We start from the raw sequence: 12,213 nt of genomic DNA on the forward strand, positions 1-12,213 counted from the left end.
GGAGTATGGCATGCAGGTGGGAGAGGAGGAGAGAAGTAAAGGTTATTTTAATTTAGTTCTCTGTTCTCCCTTGGACAACTTGCTTAGCTCACCACAAATTCATCACTACACAGCTCAGCTATTCCTAATATGCTGCCTTCAAAAATGTATTATTTATGGATGCAGTCATGTATTAACTCAAATGTCTGGAACAATTCCATGACAGAGATTCAAAAGGAATATTACACCTTCTCTACAATTTGTAGTAGTCTTTTCTTAAGCTGATGAAGTGATTAAAGTTAAATGCACCATGATCCTTGTTGCTGTGCATTTATGTTCAGAAGATACTATTTTACTTAATTACCTTTCTAAACCAGAAAGCTCTATTGCTGCAGCAAGAGCATATAAGGGAACAAGGATAGCTACTGCAGAAGGAAAAGGCAATCAGCATGATGCACAGGGAAATGTTAATAGCTAAAACAGAGCTTTCTAATACATCTGCATTCAACAGCTCCCTGAAACAAAGTACTATTGGATTACATTTTCTCAGTTGGGTGTTTGTGTGAAATTCTAGAGCCATCTAGACAGGATTAAATAGGATAAGAGTGTTGCCCATGATAATAAACATTAAATCCACTGACTGAATGACAGACAGAGGGTGATCCTGTTTGTGTGTGTGCGCATGCGCCGTGTTCCCCTGCATGTGGTGGCCCCTGTAGGCTTGAGGGATTTGACTGCATTTCTGGCAGAGCCTATTATTCTGCATGCACACAGCCAAACACATTAAATATTTATCACATTGGAGCAGAGGGATGCTGCAAATGTGGAGTGCTGGTAACAATCTCATCCAAGCATCTTCCTAATGAAGTGCAGATGTGATTTCAGAATGGAACAGAAGTCCAGAACACACGCATGCGTGCATACATGCATGCACACAAAATACACTGTGGCTTATTTATGTTATGCCTTTTATTGATTATTACCAGATGGGAGGGCAAAGCAATAGCTGACAGATTACCATATGGATCCGCTTTAATTTACCCTGAGTTATAGGTTTGCAATTCTCTCTTCTCACTTTTTGGCTCAGAAACCTACAATTTGCTAAGTGGAAAAAAAACGTAAACTTACTGTAAGGAGCACATTTCCATCACAAGCCTCCTAATGCCACTCTCAGGGGCTGAACTATCTTTCTCAACAAGAACTGCAGTTCCAGCACCACTTCCTAAAGCCACAGTCAGTACCATGAGCAGGAAATTTTGTGGCAGACTGATGAACAAAAAAGTGTTTCAATACTGATGAGCCTTGCAGACAATAGATCCTAACTGAAGGAGCTTTGTTTAAGATTCTGCTTTGCACAAAGCTGCTTCAGCAAGTCTCATATAACATTCCAACAGAAAATCCAGAGGCTGTAGTCAAGGCATCATTCTATTCTGAAGACTGGGAGACCTCAGCAGTTGCTTTGAGCTTCCAAGCCTTGGCTCTGGAGGCTTTCTAAATACTTACTCTTCCTACAGGAGTCGGGTAGAGCAAGAGCTACAAACACTCTCAGTCTCCCCACACAACTGTGACCTTCTGAGACACAGGCAGTACACATTAGAAGGCTGGAGTGTAAATGGATACTTCAGAGACACTTTAAAAAAAAAAAAGGTCTAATTGATGAAAAAAGCTTTTTGGTCTGTCTGCTAAAAGCAGATTTGAAACAATGCATTTTCAGTACGGTTTAACCTTTAATTTCTATTGTTTTGATTTTACAGTCACCTCCATCCCACTTCCAAGAGCAGAGGGCAAACAACCCTCTACTGCTCATAAGTTTTACTTATATACACCATTATAGTTTTCTAACCTTTCTGCTTTTCAAATCCATCACTTATGCCTACTGCCAAACAAGTTGCTGCAGGCTTTTCAGTTCTCTCTAAATCCATAAAAGAGCTCTAAAAGCAGTGTCATGGGCATCAGAGAAACAACATACAGGGTCAAGACAGAATGAAAAGGAGAAATGCAAACTAGGAAATCAGCTCTAGAGAAAAATGTGTATCATGCTTCAATGCACTGTTCATGTCTTCTGAGGGTTACAGGCAGATTCCAGCCTTTTTGACACTGAAAGGCATGAATCCCTTCTTTCAGTTCTTGAGTTAAGAAAAACTGATAGCCAGAATTTGCAATTAGTCAGAGCTTTGTTCCTCAGTTTTATGATTCCTTCTGTGCAATCTTGGACAGCTGGGGGGGTTTAGTCAATTTTCTTATCCCTTAAATGGGAATAAACACTAATTCATGCACAATAATTGCTAGGGGAATTAGCAAAGCCTTTTCAAATTCATAGTAAAAAGCTATGCTCCATCTACTCTGCCTGGACATAATTCTAAAACCACAAAAAAGAGGAGAAGGTTGCACCCTATCTGGTAAACTATTCTCAGTTGAAAATTTAATACCCTGCTGGAACAAATAGCAAAAGCCCTGCTGATTTTAACACAGTTAGAATTTCACCCCATTAAACAAATTTCCTAATGGAAGTCATGCACTTCAAACATTTGCACAGTAAAGCCATTTATATTCAGTTTCAGAAAGGTATTTTGTAATTCATGCATGACTGATGCTTTACCAAAAAAAAAAATTAAATAAAATGTCAGTGTTCTGCAGAACCTGTACAAAACATGGTGGCTGGCCTTAAGATCATGCTATTTGTAAAAAAAAACTTATTTTTAAATTCAGTGGCTGCTAAAGCAAGGAATCCATTTTCTATTATCATTGTTGATAAAAGCTAACATCTTAACACTGCAACACATATAATCGATGTCCAAAGACACACTTTAGAAAACGTACAGACATTTGTAGTACTTTCCTTTCCTCAGCACAAGAGTTCAATTTACTGCTACACTGTTGGTCACCTACCAAGCCTGTGACAAAAGCAGTTTGGGAATCCATAGCTTTCAAGTCCCAGCCCTGTGCATTAGCATATAAAGCACATTGTTTCCTTCTGTGCACATGCTGCTCTGATGGAAGGTAAGAAGCCATCTTACAGAAACTATTATTTCACCATACATGGAGGAATATTACAGAGGCTTCCCTGAAGGTGAACAATAAGGAGTAATATATGAGAGCTTCTCTTGACAGGGGAAGGTCTGTGTGAGATGACTTGTGTGCCCAGGACCGCTGCTTACACCTCTGTGGAGAAACAAGATGACACCCTGATGATACAGCATTGGTCATTTACTCAGTGACACAGCTCTTCATTAGGGAGCATGCTGGCCCTTATTTCTAAATGGTCTCCCTGGAGCCACACTGGCAGAAGCCTGGAAAGAGGCAGGTCTGTACTGAGGTCCTTCAGTTTCAGCCTAAGGCTACTGCATTTGTGCATCACCTCTGAACCTGAACAGTTAGTGGAACATTAATAGGATGCAACGAGGGGTTATTTAGATTCAATCAGTGTTGCAAGACAGAGGAGGAAAAAGAGACTCAGGTTGGTATATTACATACAGGCATAAGGGCACACTGGACACATTGGGAAATGGGTTAAAATCTTCTAACTGTAGCCATAAAGTACAGGCATGCACCAAATGTCTTTTTCTAACGGAAGACAGAAAGTTTACTTTTTTTAGAAAGCAGCTTGGAGGCCAAACTCGGTGCAGAATATGACAGGGTAGATTTCTTTCATGTCTATGAATGCACAAATCCTAACATTCACACTGAAAAGTCAAATTCAGAAATGCTGTGTTTCAAACTGCTTTCACCAAACCAGAAAAAAAATGCAACCAAAAGACATCTTTACTCCCAGGTTTTGCATCTGCATTTCAACTCAGATTTTCAGGCATACTTATTCAATATTAGGTAAATCATCAGAATACCTGAGTGGGATTTAAATGACAATGTGTGTGCAAGCCCCTCTAGTACAGGGCTGGGGCTGTGTTATTTGCTTTCTTGAGATGCCACATGTACTGTACTACACAAATATTCAGATCACAATTGCGTTGGTAAAGTGTTGCTCAAATGTACCCAGCAGCTCTCCTGGGTTTCTTCATTTAGCTGTTTCTGTACCAGGAAAAAGTAATATCACTTCTGACACCAAACAAACTTACATGTCCATGTACCAGTGTTTAATAAAAACCTGTGGGTGCCTCCTTACATAAAACTATGTAAGAAACTTTAGCTATATCAGTTATACTGGTTAAATAGGTGTGCATATGATTTGTAAAAATCCTTGTGACATTGCCTAAAGTCCAGAGTTTGTGTTCTGACACATCTGTGACAACAGATTAAAACTAGATGACCCAGGTGTTCTTCTGCACCTTCCTGACAGATGCTGCTAGGCAGTAAAATGGACCTAAATCAGAGTTGTGTGTTATAACCCCCTCATCTGTCTAGTTTTAATTCATTGTCACAAATCTGCTGGATACCATAGAAGCAGTTATATTGTCCAAACGTGCTTTTGTCAGTATAGCTCATTACACACATTGAACCACTGCAAACTATGCTAGCCCTAGCACTTTTTTGCTAGTTTAACTCTGATTCCATTATTAGGGTTTTATTAGAAAGTTATCCAGTAAAGCTATCTGTAAAGCCAGGTCTTTCATTAGGAATGAAACTGCTAACAAGTTTGACATTTAAATTACCATTACTAGCCAGCTGAGTTATCTTTCTGAAATGAATGGGCCATTTGGACCTCTCAGAACTATTGCTGCAAGCTCTTTGCTCTCCCCGCTGTGATTCAAGCTCCTAATTTTTTTTTTTTTTGTTTTCTTTTTTGCAAGCAGAACCCATAAAAACATTATTATTTTTCAAAATTCAGAGTATCAATCCATTGATACAAAATGGTGCCTGACATGATCTGCTATCATTTTCAGACCTTCTCCAAGCACTTACCTACAACAGGGGGAAAACCCCAAGGTTACCTGGAAAGCTCCCAAGCTCCTGCTTTGCCCAAGAAAATACAATAAGAACAATCTCATTGTTAATGCTCAGGTTCTCTCCTATGTGACTTTGGGCAAATATTTTTATTTTCCTTGCTGCTGTTTTCCTCTCTGATGAAAGGATCTAGTTCTCTTCCTCTTACCAGCCTGCTGTGATGGACCTTGCAGGTCACTGCATGAGTAGGGAGAGCAACATCACTCTTTCAAATTCTTTAAGAAAACAAAAAATAACAATTTACTTTTGATAAGAGACTGCTGCCAAAAACAAACTTGTAAATGCATCAGTTGTGCTCTTTCTGGCTGCTCCTCTACTGAGTTGAATCTTTTTGGTTGAAATCTGCAGAAGTCCCGTTGTGACAGCCACAGGGACTCTTAGTTGAGACTTTGGCTGCATGATGGAAGAGGCAATGCTGCAGGTGTTGATATGGATCAGAAAAAATGTACCATGGCAGCTCCTGAGAAAGTACCAAACTGTACATTTGAAAGCCTATGAAAGAAGCAAGATGCATACTGAAATAAAGGCATTTGACCATCCAAGAAACATGGCCCTGACTCATTCAAGGATGTTTTGGGACAGCCTCAAGCTGTACTCAAGTCACATGATGGCTTTGCTGCTTGTCAAAAATCAGGACAGCTCTGTTTGCCTTGGGTTAACTGATTCACATGGCCCTTGCCTACAAGTGATCTCATGTAGCTGTTCATTAGGATGTCAGCTTAGCAGGAAAAAAAAAACAAAAAACAATTACAGAAAGTAAAAACCCACAAGTTTAAGGATTTGATGGGGGAAAGGTAAAATACACAGACTTTATGGGCAATGAATATCCTGGTTTCTTCAGACTTACTTGTTAATTCAGTAGTCTGTGGATTACAGTATAAAGGTGATTCCACATTCTGAAAATATCTTGAAAAATCACTGGTTACTAAATAAATGTAGGCAGCAGAAGAGTGCTCTTGATTTTGAACATGAAAGGAGAAAAAAAGACACAAGAGAAGCCTTGACATTCCTCTTCCATGGACAGTAACAGAATTACAGTTCCATCTCACCTGGTACATGCTCCAAAGAGTAAGGCTTGTGAATGGAGGCAGCCCTGTCCCACATTCTTCCCTGTTTGCTTTCATCATCTGCAGTGTGCCCGCCCAGGGGCTGACTAATGCTGCGTAATTGATGGATTCACACTCTGGAGCATCACGGCCTGCTCAGTAACAGCTGGGAAGAAAGACATTCTTGTAAAACAAATAGAACCAGAATTAGAAGGCAAGGATTTTAACTTAAGCTAGGTCTTCTGATGCATATTTCTGACAGCTCTTTCACTTGCACGAAATGCTTCAAGATGTACAAAGATCTGCATTTTTTAAGACAGCTGGTTTTCTCTGCCATCAAGTGTTCCTGAAGATGCATTTTTACAGTTTGAAAGATACTATGCTAACTCAGTGCCATGTATTTGAAAATTGCTGGCTAGAACAAACAAACTAAACCAAAAACCACACTATTTTCATTTGCTGCCCTTTTTTTACAGGTCATTGCAAGGATTCTTGAAGGATAGAGACAAAGGTGGCAGGAGTATTTTCTAAGGGAGATAAACATAGACCTAATTTTTCAGAGTTATGAGAGCTGCAGACATTAAAAACACCCACAAGGCCAGGCATAAAACAGAGTGAGGTAGAAATTCAGAAAACAGGTCAGGCTTGCTATAAGGTCTCTCAAGGGAAAATGAGGAATACTACTGGGCTTTATTCTTTGGGTTCATGTAGCTGCCACAGATTAGATGTTTGCTGGGTTTCACCCACAGGTGGCCAGACAACATTTGGCAATGTCACTTTAAGATTGCTTGTAGTCAAATTTAGAGCCAAATATAGTGACATTCTCATATCAGATTCAAGAGCTTGGTGCTCAGGCTGTGCTCAGAGGGGGAAGAACTGGAGTAAAACAGCACAAGCTCACAGGTATGAAATCAAAACTCTTTTGCAGGTTTGTTCTTCTTTCCCTTTTATTTTTTCTTCTATGTTTTTTGTCTTCTTTTTTTCTTCTTTCAAACCTACTGTACTGGCTCTGTATGATGCACAGATCAGACTCACTTGAGAATTTCACAGAGATGGCTCTTGACGTAAAAACAAGATATTTGTGCTTATCTCTCTGGGCACAGTTCTGCACTCCCTCCTGCCTGTTTCACTCCAGTGACTCTGCTTTCAGAACTCTCCATTCAGCATGTCTGGCTCTTACAGGGTTGATCAGCAATAAGTATTTTGGTCACAGAGGTTTTCAAACACATGGGAGAAAAAAACACCATTATAAATTTAGCTATTTGCACCACAGGGATAATCCAATACATACATCTGGTTGAGTAACTGATACCAGGCCAATTTTAATCTCCTTGTCTTCTTTCTTCTGCTACACTTTCCTCTCACTGAACAGAGACACAAATGAGGTGAGTGAGTGGGTGGGTGGGTGGTGGTGTGGAGAAAGTGCTAGCTCAGCTTGCTAATGACTTAAACTGCTCTACTTCATGACAGATTTTGGCAGGTTTTGAAAATCATGATAGTAGTAACTGGCCCATGTTATATTGTTTCCATCTTAGCTTTCTGGAATACATTAAACTAACCAGTTTCTAAAATAATATTATTTTTTCATGTAGTACTTGGAACACGAGGGAACAGAAGAAAAACTATTCTTTCACTTTCTACCAAGCCAATGATACAAATAGTTCATTAAGCAACACTGAGGGCATAAGTCCCATTTTAGTTTTTTCTACTTCCTTTTTATAGATTTGTGGAAAGTCAGGAGTTGAACATCCATTAATACAGCTTCTCTTATCAAATAGCAAAGTCTTTTGATGGCAAATAATTACACTAAGAACAATGTAAATAAAGGAGAAAGAGATCATTTCAGTTCCTGTTGGAAATAAGAGACCAGATTAATGCAAAGATGATACCGAAAACAATTGTGAGTGGATTAAAAAAACCTTCTGTTTACTTACATAGACAGTATTCAAGCCTAGAACAACATTTATTGTGCAGTAATTGTAAGGAGCATTTTGTACTTCAAAATATTTTTTTTTCTTCATAAATGCTAGAATTCATATCCTAAAGCACTCTAAGGTTCTTCATTTCTTTTTTTCTAATGCTTCAATTTAGGGAGACACTTTGGAATAAGACTTTATAGACTTCTAAGAAAATAACTTTTTCTTTATTCAGGTATAAAGAGGAAGTGAACATAAAGGCTAGCACTGGATGTACAAAGCTCCAGCCTTCCACCTGCTGAGATTTAGATCAAACTAAACCACCTTCTCTGCTTGTCTGGCTGGGTTTTCAGTGATAAGAGTTCTTGAAAGGGGGCTATCACTGTGAGTTTCTAACAGTCACTTCATCCAGTAAAGAAAACCTATCTTCCACATGCAGAAGCAGCAGACTTTATCATGACTGGTGAAATTATAATTCATTATCAAGTGCTCCAAAAGAATCTATTCACCCATGGAGTCATAGAATAGTTTGGATTAGAAGAGTCCTAAAAAGATCACCTAGTCCAATGTCCCCTGCAATGAGCAGGGACACCTTCCACTAGATCAGGTTGCTCAGAGCCCTGTCCAATCTGACCACAAATGTTTCCAGTGATGGAGCATCTACTACCTCTCTGGGCAACATGTTCTACTGTCTCACCCCCCATCTTATAAAAAACTTTTTCCTTATATCTAGTCTGTCTTCACCATGACTCCCATTGGTGCCCCATGTGTTAAGGACCAGACAAAGGCATTTGGACAATACTGATTTTTATTCCTAGGGAAGAGAGCTGCTGGGAACAGGCAAAGTCACCAAGAATAAGTTACTCCTCCAGATTCAGTTATTTCATTGAGTCTGTTTTAAAGAAACCTGGGAATAAACCAGCATGGATGGCTGAACCATCTGCTGTTGGGCCTAGAGGCAATCTTGAGCAATTGGGGCTATGAATTCTCATTCAGAAAATGGTTACATCCCACTCCCTGCTGTCCAAAAACACATTTCAAAGGCAGTTTTAAGGTACTTAGATCAGAGGCTGCAAGCAGAGAAATAGCCACATCATCAATCTCAAATGGTACTAAGTAGCTCAAATGTTTATTAAGATTCTCAGATGGGAATCATAAACTGTGTTGAGCTTTATGAAAACATTGAAAGCAGTACTTGGGCTAGCTAACTTTTAAGTTGCTTTGGAAAAACCTTTGCTAACTACAATGACTACAATATTGGCACATCTCTAGGTTGGAAGATTTTTCAAGAAAGAAAATACCCATTTGACAATACACTGAATAACTAACAGTATCTGTGCTAGCAAGAGCAATAGCAGTCCAATGTCCAGCCGGGATTTTATTCACAAATACAAAGTTAGAAAAAAGTGTTGATAAAAATAGAATGTCAAATACTGTCAGAAATGTGATTTTTGAGTAGGCCCAGTGAAAAAACAGTTACTTGGTTTGACCAAGTGTTACATTTGCTCATGTCACCATTAAAGCAGGAAATTCTCAAGAAATGTAAACATATGCATTTCAAACAAACCCCTCCCAAATTAACACTGCAAGGTCTCACAGAAAACTCTCTATATACTGTCCATACTGTGTCATTTTCCTTCTTATTTCTTCTTCCCTTTAATTATTTTCAAACATTCATTCTTGAAGTAACTTCTCATACTTACACATTCTCTGCCCATCATTCACCACCTACCTTCCAAAAATAATAAAGAGAAGATTTATGTCTAATTTGCTAAAATCACTGTATTAATTATTTTCCAATGAAGATTATAATAAATCAATCAAAATAAAGTGAATGGTGATCTCTACTTTTTTTTTAAATTAAAAGAATATGGATCTGGTTTGGGTTTTTTTAATTTCTCTGTGATTAATTGTCACAGACTCTGTGACTGTGACAGCATTTTTAAAAAAGCATCTTCTAAATAAGTTAAAATCATGCCATACAGCAAACTGGAATGAAGAAATGAATCACATCTCCCATGGGTATAAATCTGCAAAATTTCTTTTGGGTTAGTTGTTTTATTCTGATCTGCTGGGAAAGTGGTGCTGGGGAGGGTTTAATCCCCTTTTGCATCATTCTTCCCCTCTCCCACTACACTCCTATCCTCTTATCATCCCTTTTTACTGGCAAGACTTAAAGTCAGAAATATTTTCAGGAAGTTTTCATAAGGCTGGTGACACTTCAAACATGCTAGAGGGAGCCAAGAAAGAGAGATTAACTAAGTAAGTATATTTGTATGCATTAGCTTAAAAAGCAATTAGCTCCTGTAACAGGAGACCTAACAGATTGGTGCCTAGCAAGAGTATATATGACTAATTCTGTGTGACTGTGTCAAGAAGAGCAGTTTGCCCACCAGAGAAGCTAACATGTTGCTATATAAGAAGCAGTTCACTTTGAATTCACATTTTTAAGCTTGCAGCTGCTCTCAACATTTAGGGATATTTTTTTAGTTTTCTGCTTCCTTTTTCTCATAATTATTTTTGACAACTCCATCCCTCCTACTCAGCCCAGTGCAAAGCAATGCAGTGGAAAAAGCACTGTACTTCCACCAAGTAGATGAGTAATACTTTCTTGTCTGTCTAACCCCTCTCCTCTTCCTCCTCCCCCAATAAGCTCCAGATCCAAGATACCATAGAGGACAAAACCAGAAGATTCACTCTCCTAGAAAATATAATAAAACTGTTCACTGTAGTGACAGCAACATCTGGCTTTATGTTAAACCTTTTCTCACCTCCTACCCACCCCTAGATTCTCCCTGGTGTAAAGTGACCATCCCAGAAGGATGCATTTCACAGTTTCTCCTTAGACATTACTTTGGACTGTAAGATTGGCTAAAAGCAAAATTATTTTGCATGTGGTCCAAGCTAGGCCACATCTGAGCTCACTTTACAATGGTACTTGTTCAGATGCAATTACTTCTTGATTCAGTGGTATCTGATATTGTGATAACACTGAGAAATCACTACAGACCTTGACAGCTTGTCCTTGTAGGTTTCCTGGCCTCTGGTCCTTGGGAGGAGGGAGATGGAAGACGAGTGAAATCCTGCACAGCTTCAGGTTGCACAGCTCAGCAGCAACCCAACCCCACACAGCTGTTAAGTTAAACATCTTTACCCTCCTCCTTCTCAGTGGACCATCTTACCTATGTCTAAAGTCACACATTTTGTATCAGATTGACATTACCTTCCTGGAGACAGCCTTAGAAAACAGATCCATGACTTTCCAACTAACTGAGGCTGGAGAAAATTACACAACCCCTCTTCTTCAGCTTCCTTTTCAGTAGTGCTATCAAATATTTTCAAGTCTTCAGTTCAAGCAAGTGAATAACACTTGAAGCAAGGCCTAAGCAACTGATTATTAGGTTTCCCTGCAACACAGTTGATAGGTTTCTTACAAGCTGAATTGTATTTTTTAAAGTAGTACAGGAAAATTATTGCTGTAACCTGACACAGGGAGTGCAGGAATTGATAAACAATACAAAGACCAATTGCTTTGAGAACAACTGATGAGATCACTTACTTATGAAATAGCACCCTTGACAACAAGGATCAGGTGTCCCTGAACTAGTTCCTGAAGTGTAACCATACCAGGTAATTAATATCAGCCCTGAGAGAAGCTAAAATTTCTGTTCAAATCACATTTCTTTCTTCTATCTGTGAGCTTTTCTGCAGGCTTGAGGCACAGTGGAGCAGAACAGGGACTGCAGTTACTATACAGGCTTTATTGTCTGGAGAACATGCTGCTGCCTAGTAGTAGAAAAGGCAACAAAGAGACTGCTGGAGGGTCACTAAGAAATAAAATTATAAAAAAAAAAATATTAAAAAAGAGCTGAAGCACTGGATATGCTTGCTATTACAATTTGGCTCAGAAAGCAGAGAACTTTCCAAGGCCATTTCCAGCCTTTGCAAGAGACTGTGCTCTTGGAACTCAGAACAGAGCAGGCTGAGTGGGCTTGCCATGCCCTGTCACACTATTTCCAGAAATTTTGCCTTTTTTAACCTCTACTTTTCTGAAAGGAAGGGTAAAAAGAAGTGTCCTAGACACTTCAAAAATGTAGAAAATGCCACCCCAAAACAGCAAAAGTAATTAAAACCTAAGGCCAGCTTAAAAACCATGTTGGAAGTCCTACAGCTGCAGCCTTCAAAGGCTTACTTTTTTCTGGAGAGGGGTGGAGAAGAGAGCTTTGATTTAAAAACCACCACCACCACCACCACCACCACAACCACAATGGATCATTTGATCTTTTGTTCCCTCCTGTTTTATTTTAATTAATGCTTCAAAGTAACGATCTAAAGTCAATCCAGCTTTATTAAAGGTTCATTGCAGGATTAAG

Source organism: Molothrus aeneus, chromosome 1 (assembly GCF_037042795.1).
Source record: "Molothrus aeneus isolate 106 chromosome 1, BPBGC_Maene_1.0, whole genome shotgun sequence".
Classification (NCBI taxonomy): Eukaryota; Metazoa; Chordata; class Aves; order Passeriformes; family Icteridae; genus Molothrus; species Molothrus aeneus.